This window comes from Harpia harpyja, chromosome 11 (genome assembly GCF_026419915.1).
Source record: "Harpia harpyja isolate bHarHar1 chromosome 11, bHarHar1 primary haplotype, whole genome shotgun sequence".
Classification (NCBI taxonomy): Eukaryota; Metazoa; Chordata; class Aves; order Accipitriformes; family Accipitridae; genus Harpia; species Harpia harpyja.
In genome coordinates this window covers 25,920,032-25,945,343 of record NC_068950.1, presented here as the reverse complement: position 1 = coordinate 25,945,343, position 25,312 = coordinate 25,920,032, and the positions used below count along the sequence as shown (strand labels likewise).

Here is a 25,312-nt window from a genome sequence, read left to right as displayed (position 1 = left end):
AAATACAAGTAGGACATCATGCACTGGGCATGGCTGGCAATCACCTCCCCGTGCCCGGTGGAGTATTGCCCTAGAGGAGGACATAATGTAAAGCAGGAGGGTAAGAAGCAGCCTGGCGTTTGGCTTTCCTGCTCAGGACACTTGCTCTATATCCATCCACGTAGCACTTCTGGCAGCAAGTTTTCCAGCAGCAGTTTAAGACATTGGTGTCTCTGGTGGTTTGCTCTCCGCACAGAAGAAAACCACACTTTTACCTCAGCCTGTCCAGTGAATGTAGCTTATATTGATGTCAAAGGTAGATATGCATTAAAACCCTGAGTTTGAGGAGGGGCAGCTGAGATTTTGGTGTATGAACTTTCCTCTGACTCCCTTGCAGAGCCGGCAGCCTCCTACAGAGGTGTGGCAGCAAGCAGGTGGAGGTGGCAATCCTGTTAAACCAGTGCAGCTGTGTGCTGGGGCACCAGTCCCAGCTGAAAGGCCTATTGGCTCCAGGTGTCAGAAGAGCAATTTAGGGATCCCTCAGCTGAGTGGCTCTGCTGAGGTTATAGGGTGTTTGTAGTGCTGCAGTGCTTCAGGCTGGACTGTCTAAGAAAAAGTAGGTTGCTTGTTTTTCTTAATTCAGTTTTATATTTGTGTATGTCAGCTGTCTGTTAGACAACTGTTTTCTGGCAATTTTCACTTCTGTTTGTGTTGGCTTCTGGCATCCCCTTACCAAAATGTGTCCAGGCCCAGGGTCAGAACAGGAGGAATCTCTGTTAATGTGCTGTGGTCTAAATCTGATGGTCTGACTTCTAATTTTTCATAATGTGCTGCTTCTGCTTTCCATTCCTCCTTGTCCAAAACTCTTCCCCCCCCCCGCTTCTCTATGAGTCTCTCATTAGACTTACCTATTTCATTTTTAGTTTATGCAATCTGGTGGATTTTCAAGGTTGTTTTTCTCAATCAAGATCTCTCCTGTATTGTTATTCCATCCATGTGTACACTATAAACTTTAGGTGGCCTTTCCCTATGCTCATCTATCAGCTACATGTGGATCTCTGGAAATGCTAAATCACTGAATTGCTATAATCATGTCTGTGTGCTCTGCACAGTTGTTGGTGCTAAGGTGCCAGGCTAAGGTACATTTTTAGAAACTGAGTAATAGAAGTCGAGTAAAAAAATGTTTCATCTAGGGAGTGTGGTAATAGTCTGTCAAGAAAAAGGACTACCCTAACCTTTCTAAAAAATATGAGAAGACCATCTGACTGGAGACTAAAACAGGGAATGCTGCTCTTACTGGATTTTTTGCCTGATCATCTAAGCAGTTTCACATATATGCCATACACTTACATTCTTTATACTTTCACATCTTGGTATGTATGTATTAATTCATCTGTGGCTTTTTTTTCCTTTTAGTCTTTACCATTCTGCTTTAAGATTGTACTTGAATACAAGCTTGTAAAATAAGTCAAAACACCTGTTTACTTTAAGTACAGCACAATGTGTTTTTCAGACAGGAGTCCTAGCTAATGTTTTTTCAGGTTTTCTTACAAGGTATGTTCATAGGTTATGCATTGTGCATAGAAATGTTATCTTAAGTTATGACCTATTGGCTTGTTAAAACAAGACTGAATTAAAAAGAAAAGCAAAACATTTGCTATAATAAAATCAACTTGTGTTATCCTTGGTCACTTTACCTGAGTAATTTTATAGATAAAGTGGTAGCACTCTGTGGGCATAGTGAAGGGTTTCTGCAGAATTTCTGAGAAAGGTAAAAAACATTACTCTTCACCTAACATGTGAAACATAAAATACATTCTCAAAGCAGGCTATTGTTAATTATGTTCTGTGCTCAATGTGTTGACTGAAAAGCCCCTATCACCTATGCTGCTGTATAAAGAAAGGATTCTGTATGATGCATCCTTCAGCTTCAGAAACCTTTCTATCAGCAAAGGCAATCCCTTTGAAAAGACAAGGGAATGAGAGAGAAAACTAAATGAAAGATACTACTTCAAATGATATGTTTGAATCCTATTCTAGCTGCTTACAAAACACCAGTTTTCCAAAAGGAAAAAAGTTAGAAAAAGCTTTCATGCTCTGCTGTTGGAGATACCACGGCTCATTAGCACCTCTTCTCAAAGAGGAATGAATTAAGGACAGCTGACTTGGATACCACAATGATGAACACGATGTAGAAAACCAGGGAAGGAGAAACCTACCAAAACATGGTGAACTTGATCTCAGAAGTCCTTCAGGGCATACACAAAATGAGATAGAAAGCTTCACGTTATATAAGTATTTTTAGTGCAGCAGGAGGAAAAAATCTTGTTTCTCACTCAATTAATGTACTGGAATGAACCAGTGCTAAGGGTTCAGTTGATGGTACTGTAGCTACTGCTTCACCAAACTATGAACCTTTTGAAAGCTCCTTTGTAGTAAAGATATTGAGTCCCATCTGATAATCAGCAGGGTTTTGGATATATCTGTTCTACATGATGCAATTACTTGAGCTAGCTGTAAATTGGGTAGATAAAATACCAGAAATTGTTGAGCTGCAAAAACATGGCGTATGTGGAGAGCTACTTAATCCCATTGGGCAAACAAAATAGTGCTGCTTTTATGCAAGTTAGCTGCTGTCTAGACATACCTGTAGCCTCCTAAACCACTTAGTACTTCTGAAAGTTTTACCACTACACTCATCAGTCATTTTATATGCTTTAGAAAGCCATTCAATGACTGTTTAATTATGCAAAGTGAAGGTATAATTAAATTTCACTGGAACTGTGGGGATTTGAATATGATGAAATAAAATGGGTTTAGTTTTACAGGCTCAGTACGCCACAGAGGAATTGCAAAGCCTTTTGATTTTCTTTTTCCATATCTGTAATTCTCTCTGGGGGAATGGAGAGTTTGGGCCCAAGGTGGCTTTCTGTCTTTGTGACAGGCAGTGTAGATGTACACGCGTAAAAGTTAGATGTTGCCAAGCACAACTCAAAGATGAGATTTGTTTTTCTCTAGGAAAGCTGCCAGCGCTGTTAATCCGTACATCTGGAAGTTCTTGAAACCTGGTAATGAGGACAGTGGTAAAAGCCAAATAAAGAGTCAAAATAAGCAGATCTATAATACAACTTTCAAAAATAGTAGCATGAAACTGGGCGCCTAGGCATGTGGCCTGAGTGTATAATACTGCCTCTTCACAACCTGAAGAGCTGCAAGCTCAGCTGTTCTGGAAAACCAGGCTGCTTGCTGAAAAATGGATGCAAAAGATTGGCTTTTCCCTGATATTTGGAGCTTTTAATCTTCCTCCTTCAGCCTTCTAACAGCAGAGCTGGCTAAGTACCTTCTGCATACCATTGGGTATGGTCCTCCCTCCATATTTCCTTCCGTTCTGCTTCCTGACTTCACCTGTGGGCAGGCTTTTTGGGAAACATGCTTGTTCTGTGTTTATCCTTTTGAAGATCTATCTGAGCACCACTGTGTGATGATGGACCATCCTCAGAGAGCTGGCTCCTGAAGTCTTGGTAGTTTTGACCATCTTGTTAGTTAATAGCTGTGGTGTATAAACCATTTACTGACTTACCTAGCTTGAGCCCAGATCAAATGATGACATATGGATATACTCAGCAGCTTATTCTACACTTAATAATTTTTCTTTAAAAGAACAAGCTTCACCAGGGATAGGTGAAATTGAAATACAGTTGCAGAGGAAAAAGATATTTTTTTGAGACAAATTAATTGTTTCCATACATTCTAAAGCTTTTGAGGTAGCTAACTGTGTCTCTTTAGGTTTCTCATCATCTTTGTAGACTACAAAGTAAGAGGAAATACTGAAACAGAAGTAGTATGAGGTTACAAGCAAACCAAGTACTTTTAAAGGATGTGTTAGATGTGCTCGCCACACTCCTGCATAAAACTGAAATTATAACATGAGAAGGAGAGAGAGAAACCAGCAATGTCAAAAAACCCAAGCAAACAAAAAAAACCCCAGTAAAATGAAACAGTTCCTTTCAGAAAACACAGGTGCTTCTTTATTCTAGACTTTTTTGTCAACATCCTTGCAGTGGGGAAAGGAAGAAATCCTAATGGGTTCATCTGAATTTAGTATTTGATACTATAGTTCTACTCCTGTGTCGTGGTTTAACCCCAGCCAGCAGCTAAGCACCACGCAGCTGCTCACTCACCACCCTCCCTGCCCCCCCCCCCCCCCACCCCCCGTGGGATGGGGAAGAAAATGGGAAAAGAAGTAAAACTCATGGGTTGAGATAAGAACGGTTTAATAGAACAGAGAAGAAGAAACTAATAATGATAATGCTAATAAAATGACAACAGTAATAATAAAAGGATTGGAACGTGCAAGTGATGCACAGTGCAATCGCTCACCAACTGCTGACCGATGCCCAGCTGGTTCCTGAGCGGCAATCCCTCCCAGCCCCACTCCCCCCAGTTTATATACTGGGCATGGTATGGCATCCTGGGCACATGGTATGGAATACCCCATTGGCCAGTTTGGGTCAGTTGTCCTGGCTATGTCCCCTCCCAACTTCTTGTGCCCCTCCAGCCTTCTTGCTGGCTGGGCATCAGAAGCTGAAAAATCCTTGACTTAGTCTAAACCCTACTTAGCAACAACTGAAAACTTCAGTGTTATCAACATTCTTCTCAAACTGAATTTGAAACATAGCACTGTACCAGCTACTAGGAAGACAGTTAACTATCCCAGCTGAAACCAGGACAGCTGTCTTAAACTCCTGTATACTCACACACCTTCCTTCATAACTGCCTTAGGTTTTTTTTGCTCTTTGTGTGAATATCTTGAATATATCTTGAATAACTGCTGAATTGAACATTTTAAATGATTTCTGTCACCTTGCCAGTGCTACCTGGTTCTTTCACCTTTTCAAAAATGTGAAGTTATCTCATAACTTGAGCTAGCATATATAATAAAACTGGTGATATTTTTCTGCCATATGATTAAACTTTGAACAAAACTCTTTGGGACTTGTGTATGCATGAGCTATAATTCCTGCAGGGAGCTTATGGCCAAGCTTGCATATGACTAAATTGATTTGTTTTCAGAAGTGCTGAATGGGTAGACAGCAAGATTTCCCACCCGGCTCTTGCTTGTCCAGGTTTTTTTTCGTTTTTGTTTTTTTTTTTTTCTTTTAAATATTTTTCTGTAGAATGCAGAGCAGGTCCTTGTTAATGTTTTCATCTCTATGTGGGAAAGCTCACCGAGGGTGACCTTATAAAAGAATAATCTTTCATTTCTATGAAAAGAGCTTCTCTACCAAGAAAATCACTTGGCTTGAAGAGTTGTGATTGTATTTAAATAAGTTTATATTTAACTGAGATTCTACAGGAGAATAAAAAAAAATTAAAATAAATACAAGCTATTAAAACTGTAATAAAAATGGTTTGTCAGCAACTGGTGTTTTTTCATACTGCCAAGTATCTGTTTGTTACACTGTTGTCCATCTGTATAGGTCTGTTGCTCTTGAAGTTTCCTAGTAAAATGAACAGGATGTTTTTCCCCCTGAAATTGGTATTCTGATGAAATCTGCAGACCGGCATAGTTCCAGCAGCCATGTTTTGCTTGCAGTGGGTGGTTGGGGGTAGTGTTACAACACATGAAAGGGGAAAGAGGGTTTGTGGTAGCACTGCCTATGGGGAGAGATGAGAAAGGAACTCTTTAGTACCGGAGAAGTGTGCCAGAGGTGAAGAGGACCTGAACTTTTTATGTTTTTCATTAGAAGTGTCTTATAGGGAGGAAGCCAAAATCAGCAGTAGGCTGGGTACCTGCTCTTTTCCATCCTCTCTGAAGGAGGAGGAAAAATCAATGATAAGCTCCAGTAAGTACATAGGCTTTATAGCCTATGGACCAAGATGTTCAGTGACATGAAAGCACATCTTTATGAAGTTAGAATGCGTTTCTGGTTTGGTCTGTGGTTACCACTGAAGGCTTTATACTAATACTGTTATTGGGGGCAGCTGCATTATAGCACTACTTACTTATTTATTCACTGTAGTGACAGTTACATTTCATGTAGCAGCTGCTGAAGCCAAGACTATTCAGCAAGGGCAAAATGTGATAATACTTCAGTGAGGTTTTCTTCTGCAATATTAAGTTTTAATTTTTTGTACAGGAACTAATATTTTTCTACTGCTATGTTCAACTTCTGTCTGTAGTATTATCAAAGAAGTTCAGTAGCCACTAGTTAGGAATGTCAAATTCACTTTATTGCACTTGCCCTTCTTGTATGTGTATCTGTTCTAGATGCATAACCAGCTTTGTAAAACCTAAATGCATGAAAGTCATTATTATGATAGAAACAGCCCACCCCATGTTCTGAACACTTTCAGCTTTTCTTAATTCCTTTTGGTGTAATGAGGGCTTAGCCTCTGGGCAGGGGGAAGAGAAAACCCTAGCATAGTATACAAATGATTTAGGAAACTCTTGACACATGCAGAAAACGGTATCTGCTCTGGAAGGCTTATTGATTGCTTCTAAATTTTAACTAAGCATTTGATGGGGAAAGGGCAAACTCTACCTTGGAGGATACCAGTGAGATGCTCAGGTTAGTGCAAATGTGACCAGGATGTCTGCAGCTTTAGGGTCTTTATTCTGCTGTTTTCGCCCAAGGTTTTTGGTGTAGTCATTTCTGTTTTGCTGGAAACTAGATCAGGCATATCTGTGGGTTGTGGGTTTTTTTGTGGGTGTGTGGTTTTTTTCTTAGGTTGTTTGTTATTCGTGGGTTTTTATTTTGGTTTTGGTGGTAATAACTTGTGCTGCTGTAACTGAAAGTCTTGGGCTTGGGTCCTGCTGGCAGCCATGCTCTCATGAGTGGATCCAATACATCTGGTCACCAGTGCAAAAATATGTCTTTGCCTGGGCTGCGTTCAGCCTGGCTGGGGAAGCGGCCAGGCATGTGCTTGTGGAGCCTTGTGGTGGCTGGCTCCAGACAGACCTGCTCCCTGGTTGTGGCAAAACTAATGGTACCATGGGCCAGTCTGCTTTTAGGAACAGACTCCAGATTAGAGAGTAGACAATTCATTGTGTTCTCCGCATCTGCGCAAGGAGTTTGGCTACTGCCCAGCAAGGAATGACATTTACAGGAAAAGTTTGTTTGGCCCACTTCTGTGAATGACATGTCACATCCTTCACTTTAAAGCTGATACTAACCACTCTATTTGTATTATACACTTATTTTCCTCTCTGTCCTTTCTGAGGACAGTTTCCAAAACTTCCGCTGAACTACCAGCAGTAGACTCTGTAGACACTAAGCACCTTTTTGAAGATGACAGATGCTGTATGTATAATCAAATCCTGCCCTAAGCTGCTACCAAACACTTTTCAGGCTTGCTCACTGTTGAGCCACAGCACCTCTAAGATGAAATACCTTCATTTCGGGATTTGCTGACCTTCATAAAGGAGGCAGAGTTGATACTTGCATTTTACACGTCAAAGGTCCATGAAAAGCAGTGATGTTTTGTCTTCAGCACATATGACATCCATAGGACACCAGTAAAGTGACCAGAGTAAATACTAATGTGCTGTCTAAAGATGTTGCCCTCTCATGTCTCATGTTGCATGAGCTGTTACGTAGCTGTAGTGATGGAAAACAAAGTGCTGTATTTAACTGTATTTTTAATATACATTAGTAACAGACATGTTTTATGTGTTTAGCTGTAATTAACACTTCCATATTTATATTATGTAGCTTTCTGTAAATGTTTATTTTTGTACAACAGACTTATATTCACAGAACTGCTCGGAAATTTTTCAACAAAACAAATGTCAGAAAGTGGCAATTTGTTGAAACCAAAACTTTCTTGGGAAATGTGGCATTTTCTATGAAAAACTTTTTTCCAGAAAAGCTTTGACATGCCTTCGGTGTGGTTTCTAGTCTGAGGAAGAAAGAGACTTCTACCCTGGGCTGTGGGAAACTGAAGACACTGATACAGGATGTGTCCTGTGTGGCAGAGCAGGGAGTCTGTCCTGGTGAATCTCATCTCTTTGGCTCAGTTCCATCCCAATAGGGAAAGCAGAAATCTTAAGTCTCAAGCAGATCCCATGTGGGTCTAATCACAGCAAAATTTTATTAAGTTTCTGCAAGTGGTAAAAACCCCATTTGAACTGTTGCTGGTTTTGTGGGATAGCTGGCACTGAGTACTGCATGCAGAGCTCATGGGCAGTGCTGAGCACTTGCAACTTGTCTCTGACTGCATGGGGAGGTCCTGGCTCCTCCTTCAGCTCAGCCGCACTTCGGAAACCAGACCCAGCCTCTGTACAGACCTACTACCTGCTGGGATGGTACAGGGATAATTCTGTATGAGAGGGCTTCCTCTGGGCCGGGTGTCAGGGGTGGAATAAATAATGCTGCCTTTTGCCAGTCTCTTTGAAGATACCTGGGGAAAAGCCCCTTCTCCCCCCCAAACCCTCATGCTCATTTAATTCCTTTTGAACTTTGGATAGCAAACATAAAATTCTGGGCCTGGTTGTCCTCGCTCACACTGGTCTCAAAGAGCATAAATTCATGGGAGCTGGTTGAGAAGTTTGCCAAGCCTGTTTCTCTACCTAAAGGGTTATAGCATGAAGGGTACTAAAACATCTTTCTTTGCTCCCCAGCTTGTGATCTGTAAAAGGCAGCTGCCTCTGCTGATTGCTGGCAGATCCCAAAGAAGGGTTGCATTCAGGAGGGGGTGGGACAAACTCACAAAGACGCTCGTGAGCCAAAATGCAAGTCTGCATCAAGTATAACAAGCTCATGCTTGCAGGGAGTTAGTGACAGAGATGGTCTAATTTGCCTAGACTGCATATATTTACCCTTTTTATTTTCTAACACAAAAAGCTGGCAAATTCTTTTGCTATGGAGAAATTTCTTAGAAATAAGCTTGCCCTGTCTCCTCCAAGACAAAGTGTTTCTGCAGTGGGGTCTAGCAGAGCTAGAATTTGATGTGGCTGGGCTGCCTGGGGTGTTCGGAAAGGTAGTTGTTTTCTTCACTGGACTAGGGATTGCTGCTTCTTGTGCTTGCTGAGCTTTCCTTTAGGACTGGAGCTGGCAGTTCCACTTTTCTGATACCCCAGGCACATAAAATAACTTTTAGTTGTTTGGATCCCCGCGTCTTAGCCATGCTCTGTGCAGCTACTGTCCTACATGACAAAGGTGAAGAAAGCAGCTGCACGTCACTTCTGGCTCCCCTACTTGTTGCAAAAGTTCCAGTAAATCAGTGCAAAGTTCTCTGCTTGTATTGCATTTGACTTTTTTCCTTTTTTTTTTTTTTTTTTAAACCTCTGAGCTATGTATCTTTGAAATGGGATGCCATGGTTTCCATCATTACCTTCCCTACATAGGGTCTAACTTTGAAACACACATTTTCACTACGGTGAAACCATCTGCTACGTGTGGGGAATTAGCAGTACTAGGCATAATGGTTCTTTATAGCTATCTAGAAATGTGCCCAAATAGTGCAATATAATCAGGCATAATAAGATATAAATGCCTGTTCAACACATAGACCCACAGTAAGGCCATTTTCACATCATCTTGCACTGGCTTACATTATGCTGTGTTGAATTTCATTTCGGGTTTTGTTTGCTAGTGTCGTACAGGACCTGCTGTTGTTATCATCTCAGATACATGTGTTTTTAATGATAGTGTTCTGAGATTCAGATATAGTTGAATTTACATGAACTGGACAATGAATGTGATATAAGTTGTCTTGCATTTACTGGACACTAAAAGCATACATGTGGGTAGATACTGTAGAGTAGTAAATGTGCTGTAAATCCACACTTAACCTCCCAGGTGGAACCTGTTTGTGGAGCCATATCTAAGGGTTGTTGGGAGTTAGAATAATATTAGTTGTTCTTTTCATAAATCCACACCATTTGTAGGGCTCTGAGCTTGCTGTATACTTTTTTCACAATTGCTATCTATCTTTAAAGGTTTCTTTTTTTTTTTTTTTTTTTTTTTTCCCAGCATGTCACATACAAACCAGGGTGCACTCTTTTCATACAGTATTGAATTACACATCCACGGGCATCATATAACCCCCCCCCCCCCCCCCCCCCCCCCAGTACTTGGTGGTAATTCTGTGCATTTTCAAGCCTTAGGTGCCTTTAAAATATTAACTAATCCCTAGCCCATCATTTACAGGTTACTGTAATCTGCAATTTGCAGAAGTTAAAATTGAGGCAGAGAGGTTAACTTGCTGCAGATGTCAGTGATATAGCAGTAAAGCATGAATTAATCATTGCAAGCATTCTTGTAGAACCACTAGTGCAGAATCCTGTTAGGTATCTGAAGTGTGGGGCTTTCTGGCTCCCAAATCTCTAAGTTGCACCACTAATCTTCATATCTTTCCCTCTGTGTTTTTCCTGCGTCACTGATGATGACTGTTCATCAAGAGTGATGTATGCTAAGCTGTTAGTTATGTTCCCATACTGTCAGAATATAAAAACTACTGATGTTGAAAGATGTGGGGACACCTTTTGCTCCCTCCCTCCTTCCTTTCTGCTAGCCTCGTTGTAAATTATCAATGTTGAAAGAAGTCATGAGGAAAGAAGAGAGAATGCATGACTGAAGAAAACTTCAGATGCTAGAAACCTGATAAGCTTCTAATGTCCTTTTGCTTCCTGGCAGGCTGTACAGGACCAGAAACCTGTTTTGAACACACTATTTCTGATTTTGTGAAATGCTGTTGGCTGAGAAAAAGACTGTTGAGGCCAAAATATTGGTTATAAACTATGCCTAATCTCTATTTTTGTTCTGGCTGGTAGTGTCCAGAAAAGTGACTGTCTCGTGTGGATCCTTGGTGTTCTGTGCAGAATTATAGAGAAACGCAACTCCATTCTCGGCACACCAGAACAGCAAACAGGGGTTCTCTCACACACTTGCCATCACAGATCAGGCCCTCTTTGTACCAGCAGATTGACGAGCTCTCTAATAATGCTTTCCATGTCAGAACTAAAACATGGTAGGGAAGAACATGAAGAAACCTTCATAAATCTGCCTGGCCCAAGAAAAATAGATAGTTGACCTTGGGTTCTGACCATTTTCCTTCAGTGAAATTATGCTCACAAGAAAAATTGAATCAGGTTTTATTTCCCTTTATAACATCTCCGTGCCCCTACTGCAACCACCACAACTTCTAGGAGGAGTGGGATCTTGGCTATGGAGTATTGCAAGTGTTACAAAGGTTCAGCTTGGCACCACGCTGAGCGGTTAGAGAGCATTTCTCTCCATCTCTACAAAGAGGAAAGAAGTACAAAAATCCAGTTGGAATCGGTGTCATTATTGGGGAGTAGAAGGGTTTAAGGCTTATAGTTAATAACAACAAGCTATGTTCATCTGCCATTTGTGAAAGCAAAGTCCTTGGAAAAGAAAGATGGCTGTTGGAAGAGTTGCCACAACAATGTCTCAAAATACATGTTGAAAATATTTTTATGTCCAGAAGAAGGGTCTGAATCAACTTTGTGCTTTCTTTTATTTGAAATCAATAACGAAAACTGGTTTTGCTTGGCAGGTTCCATGAAAGAAGAGTACTGCCATCCATTGAAACACCAGAAATGTTTTTCTCATATCTCTTTCTCCAGACCCTTTAAATACATTTGGGTCTGCATTGGGCCTAAGCAGCGTGAAGCACTATGCTTAGCATTTTCAAGGGATCTATGACTTATGGGTAATGTTGGCTGGGCTACAACATCATTCAATCCTGTTTCGGTTGTGTCTCTTGACTGTGAGCTGGTGTTACAGCTGGTGAAGGGAAGTTCAGGTACTCCAAATGCATTGCTCTCTATGGTCCATGTGGTCAGCTTTTTGGGAAGGCAGGGCTGTGAACTGGATCATGGTTTCAAGCCCATTTTGTGCAAGCTGCTGAAGGTGCATGCAAGATACTTGGATGCTATTCTCCAGTAACAGATTCAAATGGGTACCCTAGAGCCAGGAGGCTTTTATCCTGCTCTCCCCCTCCCACCAGCTTTCCCTGCTGTCGTAGTTTAACCCCAGCCAGCAACTAAGCACCACGCAGCCGCTCACTCACTCGCCCCCTACCCAGTGGGATGAGGGAGAAAATCGGGAAAAGAAGCAAAACCCGTGGGTTGAGATAAGAACGGTTTAATAGAACAGAACAGAAGAAACTAATAATGATAATGATAACACTAATAAAATGACAACAGCAATAATGAAAGGATTGGAATGTACAAATGATGCGCAGTGCAATTGCTCACCAACCGACACCCAGCCAGTCCCCGAGCGGCGATTCCCCACCCCCACTCCCCAGTTCCTATACTAGATGTAACGTCACATGGTATGGAATACACCGTTTATGCCACTTTGGGTCAGCTGCCTGGCTGTGTCCTCTGCCAACTTCTTGTGCCCCTCCAGCTTTCTCGCTGGCTGGGCTTGAGAAGCTGAAAAATTCTTGACTTTAGACTAAACACTACTGAGCAACAACTGAAAACGTCAGTGTTATCAACGTTCTTCGCATACTGAACTCAAAACATAGCACCGTACCAGCTACTAGGAAGACAGTTAACTCTATCCCAGCTGAAAACCAGGACACCTGCCCAGTAAGGATCCTCCACTTTTGCCTCCCTCCTCTGCTTCTGCAGAGCTGAGCCCTGGTGCCTCAGGAAGGGTGGTACGCAGCTTCTGGCAATGCAGCTCTTCCAAAGGTGAGCACCAGACTGACTGGAAAGTGCTGAATTGCATGCACCCAACAATTCTTGGCACTTTGCTTTAACGTTTCATGACAAAGGATATTAGTGAATTATTTAAAATTATTTTGTGGCTCTTGGCTGTTTTTCTTGGGGTTTTTTTCTTTCTTTTTTCTTGTATTCCTAGTCAGTTGCTCAGTCTAGCAAGGTGGTTGGCCACAAAACCCTCACATACTGCTAACCATAAATGGTAATGGTAGCCTGACTGACTGAGGTGTAACCGTGTAGATAAAAAAAAGTTGCTACCAAGCACATGTGGCTTTCACAGCATGTGCCAAGAACTCCCACAGTGTCCTACAGCTAGAGGTAAGATGGACAAGATGCGAGGGAAAGAAGAGAGGGAACATAACGTTATCCTCGTCAAACAAGATGGAACATTTCTGTTTTTTCCTAGAGATATGTAGGATTACATTTAGGACTCTTATGAGAAGCAACCGCTAAAGTCAATCCCACTTTCACCTAGAAAATGGACAGACTGTCCCTTGGTGATAAAGACCGTCGACAGGTATCAAAGCAAGTGAAGCTTCCTGTGTCACACTTTGTGGAAAATAAAATTGGACTCATTCTATCAATCTCCTTCTCTAACCCTCTTTGTTTTGTGTGGTGGTGGTTTTTTTTTCTTTTTTTCTTTTTTCTGCTGCACACCCCAGAGGATGTGATTGTTATTGGATATATTTGTTTGCCATGTCAGTTGAGTGAAAAGTTTTACTCTGATGTTGTGGCTTGTTTCAAGCCCCTGGTAGTGCTGTGTTCAGCTGAGGCTTCCTTCTGAGCCTGCGGGTGCGTGCGTGCACACGTGCAGAAACTGCCCGTGGTTGCCAGGCACAGTGAAAGCTCACTGTTATTCCTGTCTCATCTCCATGACAGATTTATTTTCCTCTGCACAGTTATGGTGACTCTTGCTCATGTTCTGTCCTTCTCGGTGGCACTAACCGCCCCCTCCGAGGCTGGTCTAACGCAGGCAGTGCCCTGCTCATCGGGTTACAAAATGGGCCAGGAAAATCTCCTTTGATGCTGGTCAGAGGCTGCTGTTGGATTCCTTGGCTTTGTTCCCCTGCTGAATAGCGGCTCGCATTTCATGACCTCTTCTCCAAGGCCCCACTTAGCTGCTCCAGAGCATGCCGGCCTTGTCTGGGTTGCAGCATCTCCTGCAGCCATCAGTACGTCTCCCAGCGCGTGGGTGCCTTGCACTGTGCTCTGCCACTCCTCTGCTTCCCGCAGCTCCTTGGGGAACTGTGTGACTTGCAAGGCCTCCAGGAGACTTGCAAGTTCAGTTTCCCGTATTCTAGAGCTATGTATTTTTGAGAAAGTAAGTAAACATGCCATGAAATGCTGCTGCGTTCATGTGCGGTCTTAGTGGCTTGTCTGATGTTTTCCTTCCTCCCTGCCATTGTGTCCAAAATGTTTCCAGTCTCTCTCCAGACTGTGTCCTGCCTGGCCCCCATCCTGGGTGGCAGGACACCCGCGGGTGTAGCAAATGTGTTGTATTTACTTGGTGAAATTCTCTGGCTGCGGGTCTCGCTGGGGTGCTTTTCCCAAGGTTATCCCAGAGTGATGGGGGGAGTCCCGGCACTTGCTGGAAAGGGAGATAAAATAAAAGTGAGGCAGTAACAATGGCTGGTTAACTGGGCTGTCTTACAGGCAGTGGCTTGATTTTGTCCCCAGTGAACCAAAATGTAGGCTCAGGACTGGGTCTGCTTTCAAACGTTTATGTACAAGATCTTAAAATGGAGCCAAAACCCCTTCTAAATAGGGCTCCCTGGCTTCCAATTTAAAGAACATCTGAGCTCTGGGAGTCTGTCACAACACAACCTGGGGCTGGTTACTGCAGTCTGATATCAAAACCTACTGAAGCTTTCCTTTCTTAAAAACCAGCCTTTGGGATCTGTCACAGCCACTTTTGGCCAAACTGAAGATGTGCTGGTGGTCTGGATAAAAGCACAGTCAGCTGCAGAAGGGACTATGAGGTGACCAGGTACCCAGCTTAAAGCACTAGATAAAAATGAAACTGCTTAAAGAATTTAGAAGGAAAAGAGACTTGACTCTGTGTGTTCACTGATTCTTTGAAATAAACCCAACTCAAACCAGCTTTGCAGTTTAAAACCACTCATTTAACTCTGTATCTAGTCATTTAACGCTTGCTCGTGCATTAAATGCACAATAGTGTTACAAACGATTCTAGCCATGTTAGCAAATACACACATATTGTCCCAAGAAAGCCCCTTCTCTGAGAATTTTACCTTTATTTTGCTCTTTCTGGATCCTAGAGTTTCCAATAAGATCCAGACTTGTTTAAATCACGCTACTTGGTATTTGTCTGTCACTTTATTAACACAAGTTCTTCCCCAAAAGTGCTGCCTACACATCCTGAAATAACAAGGGCAGTGCCTGGGCCACCTGGTCCTGTGAACAGTAAATAACAACCCAGGAAATGGAATTGATTCCTGCTCAATGAAGAGGAGTGAAGGAGTTAAAACTTCTCAAAAATGGACTGTAGATGGAACTGAACTGTGCTGGTGCCGAGCCTCTGAGATCTATTAGTTTTGACAACCTCAGTTATTCTGGTGCTTCTCATCATCTGTAAAGTTAACAAGGGCTGATAAGAGATGATGAGGCACCACATGGGTTTGTATTTCAGAACTCATAAATATCTCACAATACCATTTTTCTTACAATCAGATACATTAATTTGTCGACTGTAGATGTTGCTGAATATTCACTTGGTGCAGAGATTTAACAAAGGCACTGCAAGGATAAACATTTTTAAATCAGCAGATAGAAGCCATGGGTTGTGCTGTGTGCTCAGCTGTTACATGTTTTCAAATGCATGTTCTAATTTTACTGAAATTGTTGATTTTTCAAGGAAGAAAGCAGGTCAAAAAATATATTATGATTCATAGGCAACCCCCTCCTCCAGCTGTATTTTTATCCCTTTTTGGTGTGACTTCGTAATTTCATACTAGCGAGTCGGATACCTGAGGGTGAATTTAATTTGAAACAAACCTTACTCTTGGCAGAACAATTTTTACGAGGGGATCAAACAATGTAACATGCAATTTTCTCATGCTGCATGTCACCTGGAGATGCCTGCAACTCAAATTAAGTAAAGGTGCTCTCTGAAGCAAAAAAATTCTATGAAATGTAGTGTGGACAAACTCTCCAAAGTAGCAGTTATTCTTTTTCTTGCTATAATAAGATGGAGCACACAAATATCACTTGATTAACAGCTGCAGTATTAATTTCCCTTTTTGCTTGCTTGACTCACAGCAAGAATCATGTCAATGCAGCAGAGAAGCAATTAAATTGATTTTAATCTTTGTCAGAGAAGATAACATGCCTCTTTCTCTTCTCATTTAAATAATTAAAGTTTCAGCAGGTATTATTTCTGGCTTTAAAGAAATTGGTATCTTAATGTAATAGAATCCTTGTAATTATACACTTAATGGGTCTTAATAAGTTAATCATGGTTTTTCATTTAAAATGTTTTTTTTAGTTATTAAACTTTTATTTGCTTTGATGGTTATGCTTTTAAGAGGGTAGAAAAATATTAAAAAAATAAAGTTCTAAAAAAAGCCTCACAGCTTTTTTTTTTCACATGCCTACATGGCCTTTCAAATTCATTTTCAGTGCAATAGTCAGATTTCAACACATGCTTTAAAAATTCTTATCCAGTGAAGCTTTCTGTTATGCCACAGTTAATTATTTTGTTGAAAAAGCTTCATATAACGAGGAAAAACAAATATTCTTTTATCTTTGTTGTAGTGCAAACTCCAATTCAGCTGGAGTACAGCAAATATTTCTTTGTCCTCTTTGATCCAAGCTGTTAGGCAGTATTTGGGGTCTTCCAGGTTATTCCCATTAGGAGGAAAAAAAGCTGGTGGAGTCAGGTATGTCTTTGATGTGATGCTCTGTGTTTACCCAGAGAGCACGTAAAGCCTCTCTCCCCATAGCCAGTGAGGAGACACTATCTTGCCTTGCAGTCCTAAGCTTGCCTGTTCAGGCAGCACTTTACCCCAAAATATTTCTCTTGGTAGTGACTTGACACGGCAAGCTACATTTATTTCTTTTGTTTTGAATTTTTTTCCCCCTTCGCTTACAGCAGGATTGCCAGCAGTCTTATGTTACTTGTTCTGGTTTTCTGGCTGGGAGAGTCTTAACCCTTCTTGCCGAGAAAAAAACTGAGCTGACAGCAGACTGTGTTTCTCTGGAGCATGCATGGATACTCTCCACTTCGTAATGACCCACTGCACGCAGAAGAAGCCCCAGTGAAAATCTCATTTGCCTTTTAAAGGTGACAGGTGCCCCAGTCTGTCCAGGGAGACCCATCCCTGGGGAGACCCGTGGCTCTCGGGCTGGGTTCCAGGAGTCCCCTGGTCCTTCCAGGGGCTAGAGCCAGCCTGAGGAGCCGTGAGCAGCTTGTACTTGCCCAGGGCAGGTGACTCACTGGTGCGGAGCCAACTTCTGCTTTGGACTTGCAACCCATGTCTCTTGTGGTTCCTCTTCTAGAGGCGAGGCAAGGGGAAAAGGCAAAAATATCGAGGATGAACTACTTTGCAAGGTTTAGTACAAAGGACTCTAGAAATATATGGGAAAGTGAAGACAGTTCCATCAGGAAATCTTTACGTGTTGAGAATTAAAACAATACAAAAAGAAATAGTGACAAGTCACGTGAAGCTTCATTAAAAAAATTGTGAACGTCTTCTTGTACAACTAATATACTTTGTATTCTATAAGCAGAGATTGAAAACTCCTGTGCCTACTGTATGAATTACCAGAAGTTACCAAATCATGAAATCGATGTTTTCCCAGACAGTGGATTTGGTCATGTTCTCTGAGAATTCCCAGTTGCTCAGTGACCTCAGTGGAAAATATTTTGTTTGTGATTAGCATCATTCAACTTTCTGAGTTTTTACTGAAATTGGTTTTACCCTAATTTTTTTTAAAGGGAATTTTTTTTTTTTTTCAAGTATAAATTATGGTAGTGATGAGCAACACCACACATAAGCAGCAGGGAGCACACCAGCATCTGATTTATGTCCATGCTCAAGAGCAGCATTGTATTTCTCTTATTTATTACTGTATCATTAGGGTTCTTGTTATGTTTTTTTTTTTCTTTGTTAAGAAAAGTACTTCATATTTGCTCTTTGCTTTGAATAGATATAAAATCTCTTCTAAAATACCTTGCTAGCACTGCTGTGATTTGGAAGCTGTATTAAAGTGACAGATTTCTTTTTCCTTGGATTTCATTACAGGCAATGCTCAACTGAATTTGGGCAGGCGCGTAGACTTAACAGACAGTAAAACTACATAAGTGATGCTTGTGGGGCTTGTGTGTATCCCTCCACCCCAAGATACTCAAGTGGTTCAAAAAACCAGCAGGGAAAGCAGAGAAAGGCACTTGTCTGCAGTCTTTCTCAGCCTGGTTCAAGTAAAGTTACTGCAACGTGATTGCTGGACTCTCAAGATTTACATTGCTTTGCGTGGGAAAGGCCTTCACGTATCTTTTGAGCTCTAGATATGGCTGTGTCTGTTCTTAGGTATGCACGGTCCAGTGATACAAATATATTTTCATAAAGCAAACACATAAGTAAAGTCTGCTGCTCTCTTTCATCTCCAGTTTATGAAGGGAACTGGCAGGTTGGATGCGGGAACTCGTGAAGGAAGAATTCCTCTTTTCTGTGCACAAATAACTTACATGTGCAAGAGCCTATTGCTCCACAGCTCGGGCAACACCTCTGTGTTCTGCATAGGTGCAAAAATGGTCATAATTGAACTTAAAATCTGCTTCATGGTGTCTAATATGACCAATTAACTTGGTCTCATCTCATTTATATCGTTGTGCCATATGGTGTGTGTGCAGGCAGAGATTTAGTCCAGGCAGAAATTTTATGGAAGAGAATTGCAAATGGGGAAGGGAGGGAGAAACAGGGTGGTTAATCAACAGAGACGGGGTTCATAATGAATACACACTGTTTACCCTAAATAGTGAAAAGATACGTAACAGATGCTGAATTCTTTAGCACGCTTGGCAGCGTAACACATTTGATATCAACAGAACTATGAACAATGTAAGTGATGTAGCATATAGGAAGGGATACTCTTTAACTGAGAACCAAGTTGGAAAGGATATTGCTTGTTGCCTTGCCTACCAAGTCATTACTGTGAGCGTTACAGGCAGTCTGCAGATAAAAGATAATACTGTCTGAATGGACCGACATTAGCAATTATTGTCTATATTTTGCTCTTTGTTTTTCTGCTTTCAAAATCTCAGCTCAAAATATGATTGCAATTGCTTTCCTGGTATAAGTTTTTGTAGGACAAATCTACTGTGCCATGTATTCCCAATTGCATTCGTAGTTTTTGATCAGAAATATAGAGATATAAACTTTTATCTGAGGGAATTTGGAGACATTGTTTTAAGAACAATCTGTCTTGGTCATCCAGGGCTCTTAAATGTCAGCCAGCAGATATCTACCACTAGTAGTACAGTGCAGGAATTGTTTAACATGTTTAGGCAGTGCCTCTGAACTCTGTTCTTTTTTGTGATGAACACAATTGTGAAGGCTTTCAATTTTACTAAAAAACATGTTGCAGGCTGAGATTTCCTTATTTGTATAGTTCTTTCAGTGCCTTCCTACATGCAGGACAAATCCAGAAGCCCCAAACCAGGAACCTGAATTCTTGCTTTCAGTCAAAATTTCCATAAGTCTGACATAAAATGATTTCTGTAATGAAAATCACATGGTAGCAGACATCACTGATAGATGGTTTTGTAGTATTTGATGAGGTACAATTAGGAACCAATTTGGCAGAAACCCTTCACCCTCCACATAAGGCAGTCATATAAAATATTATAGTCAGCAAAAATCCATAGCAAATGCCTTTAATGGCTTTCTTTTATGAAAAAATTTACAAACTTGCATATCATATATAGCAAACCCTCAAATCTTCATCACTGGGTGTATGCGTGTGTGTTAATAATCCCCTCAGTAACCGTGTGTGACACACACTGTTATCAGAATGCAAAAGATTTTCAATCTTCTTTGTCAGTTTGCTTATTTGAATATTTTATCTAGGAGTCAGTGATTGAAGTCAGCTGTTTTTTCTCCGGAATGAAGCTGTACTACACCTTACAGCTTATCTGTAGTTGAGCTGAACAGCCTCTGCAGAAAGACAGATTTTTTTTTTTTTTTTTCAAAAGCAAATTCAGATGTCCTGTTAGTAGCATAGGTTAAAACCATTTCTCAATCATAGATGCAATAATTTCAGTCTAATAGCAGTATCTTACCTTGCCTGCATCTACCCCCTCAACCTCTCCTCAACTAGTTTTAAGATATAGTTCAAGAGGTTGATAGGTTTTAGAAAAAGGCATATATGGTATGACTGCCTGATGACAGGAGAGCACACTTGATGATCCAGACAGTTCTTGCCCATCCTACCTTCCCAGTACACTGAAGTTTGGGGTAAATCACGTCTGGCCAAGCAACGCAGCTCACAGCAAGGTGGCCTTTGCTGAAAGTGTGCCTGGGCTGGGCAACAGCTCCACAGGTCTCCATTCCAGTGCACTGTGCGACTCAGGGCATGTGCTTCTTTCCATGTTAAATATTGAAGCATGTCTCGTGGGTTCCTAATGCGCTATGCCAACTAGCTAAGATGGAGCACTTGGGAGCTTAAAAAAAACCCTAAAAAATTAATGGGTTGATATTTCAGGTGTATTTACCTTTTGTGACCTGCAGGATGCTAACAGCTTGTACAAGAGGGAAACTGGAATTCCAGGTCTCCATGAGGCTTGGTTTTCAGCGTCTTAGGCCACTGGCAGTACCAAACACTTCAGTGGAAAATGTAGCACTAGTAGTACTGATAGTATGAACGTAGTTTATGGTACACTTAATTTGTGTGTTCCAGACTGAGCATGGCTGCCTTACTTTTGCCCACCTTGTGAAATGGCCTGTTCTCAATACTATGAATAGAAAGCAGCAGTGGGAGGATGTAATGTGGTAATAGGTGTGACAGAGGGCATCTGTTAAAAAAGGCAGAATTGTGGTTGTGGTGCAGAGGCCTTTAGGACACAGTGGTTACAGTAATGGTAAGTTGTGAGCCTCTGGGGAAGAAGTAGAGAACATGTACTGACAGTTAGTCTTGCTTTTCTTTGCTTTTATGTATTTGTGTTAAGTTTTACTAAGTCACTCTCTTTGCCTTATTTCAAGGTTTTATTTTTTTTGTCCTGCAGTGCTTTGGTTGGGTGGTAGGCGGGGTAAAAGTATGGGCCCTTCTTGGGAAAGGGCATATTAGTTGCATAGGACACTTTTTTGCATGCAGGACTGCATGCAATGGGTCCTTACAATCCAGCAGCTGCACACACAATGTGATCCACCAACTTTTGTCTTGTGTAGCCTATGGATAGAGTAATGGTTTATTCCATGGCTACGTGACACTCTTGTTCCTATGAACCTGACCCTCACTTAAATGTTTACCTTCTGACATGGGACCTCATCAGCATCTGGCCAGTTCTGGTCCTGCTTTCCATTTGAAATGTTTTAGCTGTTCAGATTGGCTCCTGTTTCCTTACCTCATACATACTTGGGGTCCAGTAGCCACTTCTCCTCATTTCGGGTCTCCCAAGAAGGACTCCACAGCAGCCACTCTCTTTGGACAGGACTCAGCAATTCTATCACTTTGACTCCCAAAATAGTCCTAGACTCTCCCCAGGCATGCTGCTTGATCTGACAAACACATGCTTGCCTTATAGCTTTGGTTACACCTCTTCAAGAAGAACAGATCAATAAAGGATAGAAAACCCCTTTATCAAATGAATTTCTCATTCACAAAGCTTAAATGAGAATGGGGAATTTGCAGGTTTGTGGAAATGTGATCGAGAGTGCGAGCCCTGCTCTGGTTTTACCTTCTTGTGAGTCCTTAGTTTGGTGCATTTCTTCCAGCTTTCCTGTTGCGATGATAGTGGTAAAATGGCTTCTCTTTCACAGCGTGTGCATGTAAAACAACTCTTATTTCATTCTGTGCTGCTTCACTTCTGCAGGGCAATTTTCATGTACCGTCTCCTGATCTGTTTGTACCGTGACAGCAACGGAGTCCTAACTGCCTGAGAGTTCACCAAGAACTGTCCAGTGGGTGACTCTCTGCTCCTCCACAGCAAAAGGTAAACCACAACTGGCAATCGGCAAATAAAATGAAATTCTGGATTTGCCAGGTACAACCCAAATGCTATTGCAGTAACTTCTGCAGGCTCATTTTATATGTCACTTTGTCCACTTTAAAATGTGTTGCCTTCTTATATCATTGGGAGCACTGTGTGATAAAAAATGTTCGAAGATTGAAAAGACAGCTGTATAGGTGCACCTGGCTGACCTCTCTCATTCCATTCATTATATTTTATGTCATATTGTGTCATCTTTTATTCATCTCTTCACTAGTTAACTTTTTCCTCCTTTTTAATTGCTCATTATAAAGAGGACTTTCCAAACTTGTAGTACTTTTTGTTGCACCTCTGTGAACCTATTCTATTTTTGCTTTGTGGGTTTTTTCCTTAAATAATTGACCATGAAAGACTATGGTATCAAGATGAGGAAAAATGATATAATAGCTCCAGTCGTCTTCTCTCTTATACAACCTAATGGTTATCACTAACGTTAGGAAATGCATCTTCAGAATTCATGATTTCTCCAGGAAAAAGAGGTAAGAGAAAAGGAAGCAGGAGTTGGGGCATGCAGATACTAACTGAGGAATAACTTCAACAGAGATAATATTCTTTCTCACCTTGCTGTCTTTTTATCTAATTGACATGTTTGTCTGCTGTTCCCTGTGGTTTTTGCTGTATGGCTAATACAAATCCAAGTGAGCCCATTTCTGAGATTTAGCAGGTCACAGGTGAGAAAACATGGGTTAGCCTGAGCTTTCTTCTCAGTCTTGCTGTCTCCTACAGCACCATGTGGTCTGCACCCGACACTCCCTTTATCACCAAAACTATTCCTGCTCAGTGTTTGTTGAGGGGAGCTCCCATGCAAGGAGGCAGAGGTCTCATTTCCCACTGACTTCTGCTTGATGGATTCTTGATCAACAAACGGAATGAATTATTGAGAAACAATAGTGGTATGCAAGCAAAGTGCCCAAAATAAAAGCATTTTATCTTTCTATAAATATGACTTCAACATTTCTAGTCTTGGAAGTCTAATTTAAAAATAATTCAGTGCTTTACTGTTTAATTCTCTTGTGCTGTTGATCTGGGAGACTTCAAATCTATAATAAAAATAAGGTAATAAAAGCAGACAATGACTTTGGTTATGTATTGTGTATCGTAAATATTTGTGTCTCTGACTGGTTTCATTTTAGCTGGCTGAGGAAATACAACTTGCTGAAGGCGGTTACCTTTGTTCGAAGCCAACTGAGACAGCGCCAGCACTCAGTAATTACAGCCATACAGTTTCCAGGAGACTCCTTCTTCACCAGACCTGTCGTCTCATGTCCCCATTTGTAACACTGTTCATTATATTCAACCTGCTGCCGTCACTCCAGAGCTTTCAAAAGGTATTCTGTGGGCTATCGTGCTGCAGGACACGGATAATGAAATAGTTAGACGTGACTTGTATTATAATCGGCTCACCTAACTTTCATTTGGCTTGAAAAGTAGACTTAATAAAAGCAAGAGTGAAAGGCATTTTATGTTTTTAATAAGGAGTCTCATATGGTATAACCTGCTGTTTTTCATTGTGTGTCTCTTCTCATGGTTTCCTTTTGAGGCACCTGACAGAAGAAGAGCAGTGAATGTCTCTTAATCTTAAAGCTTTTTGAAAAACTACAGTGGTAATCAACACTACTGATCGGTAATTTCCAACCACAGTAAGAGTGACTTAAAGTTTTTACATCTACATCTTAGATTTTAAATGGATAATTATTTGTTTGCTGGTGAAGATAGTCCTTTTCATCAAAACCAAAACCAAAATATCTACACACCCCAGAACAAAACATTTGTTTAATCCCTTATTAGCAAATTTGTTTTCAATATCTAATTATAAGCTTGTAAAAATCCCTCTACGCTTGTAGTGTCTCAGGTTGGACTGTAAAGGAGCTAAAGGAGTTTGTGCTGCTCTGTCTGGTAGCAGGACAGAGCCACGTTCCACATAAAGCTTTAGAAATTCCTGGAAGTGTAATGAATGGATGCAAGATCAGGCAATGAAACCTGAGACCTGGGTGTGACAAGAGCACTGAAAAATAGCTTCCTAATGTAAACAAGAACTCCTTATTTATTGTAGTGTTGTAACCTTTTTTTGACTAGACAGTCATTGCTAAAGGTGATCCCCGTAGCGTAGTTCCAGGGAAGCCCCGTCCTTTGCAGACCTGGATCAGCATGTGCACCACAGCACAGGTGAGAGGTGGGAGGCAGGTCTGAGGGCAGGATAAATTGAAGGTGAGGTGGGGAGGCAGCCTCTGTAGGAACTTCTAAATAGAAACCTGATTTCTGAAGTCATATGCATAACAGTAACAGCCCAGTTATGAGGAAGAAAAACCCTGTCCCCCAAAATGGGCAGCTGTGCTTTCAGTAGAATAGGTTCAATAAATGCAGGCATGACCGATGTGATTGCATGAAATGGGAGCTGGCTGAAAAATATGTGGCTCGCTGTAAAAAGTGGAAGTACTGCTGGTCAGTGGTGGAAAGCACTTTGAGGAGTGGGCAGCTAGTTACCTTTCCCTTTGATTAAGAACATCTGTGCTTCGGTGCACACCACCTCCCAGTTCTGTTGCCACTTGTTCTGGATACAGAACTGGAGAGGCACCACCAAAAATACTACTTTCCAACTCTGACTGTTAAATGATGGTATTCATTTTTCTCCTTGTCACATAGAGAGTCATGTTTCCTGTAAACTTCAGACATGTATTTCGCACCTTCTTCTACTTAGAATTGCCCTAACGTCTACCTAAAAGCTGAAACTGATGGAGTGCTCTGCTGCTCATAATATTAGTTGCTTTAAGTAGATGGTAGTGTTACTAACCACTGCCTTGTTTTGACAGTTCTTGATGGATTGGTTCAAGTACTCGCGTCAGTACCTTGTTATGTAAATGTCTCTTCACCTCTGCAAGAAGAATGCAGGTGATGGCTGGATTTCTAGCCTGTTTACCTTTGGGAAAGGTGTGTGTATGGAGGACAAGGATCTTTGTGATCATGGAAGAAGATCTTGCCTTCATAGGTTTATAAATACCCAGAGAAGGAACTGGAAACATCTGGTAATGGCTTTAGACCAGAGCTAGCCAAAAATATTTAATAAAAAAATTTAAGAAATATTTTAATTTATTGCTTAAGAGAGGACCTGGAACAAGAGCCTTGATCGTGGTCTGTGGAACCACGCTGGCCTCTTTTAGCTCCCATCCAACCTCTCCCCCTGAACACCTATGACCTGTCATCCCTTCCCCACTCATAGCTGCCAAGATTTCCTAAACTCCTTTCAGCCGCACTCACACCTGACTACCTGCTGACCTCTTATAATCCTCTGTTGCTCCTTCCTGCCACTCACAACCTATTCTGCAGCCCCAGCAAAATCAGACTTTCCCTTCCCTGCTGAAAAGCCTTGAGCTGGCTCAGAGTTCTTAGGAACTCAGTGGAGTCCA

The 25,312-nt window shown here is 41.4% G+C and overlaps 1 long non-coding RNA gene across 1 annotated transcript; it reads left to right on the top strand.

Moving 5' to 3' along the window:
• Positions 1–512: 512 nt before the first annotated feature.
• LOC128148354 (uncharacterized) lies at positions 513–23,400 on the top strand. The gene is made up of 3 exons (XR_008237268.1): positions 513–595; positions 21,732–21,851; positions 23,042–23,400. It is a non-coding gene; the product is annotated as an uncharacterized LOC128148354 (long non-coding RNA).
• The last annotated feature ends 1,912 nt before the right edge of the window (positions 23,401–25,312 follow it).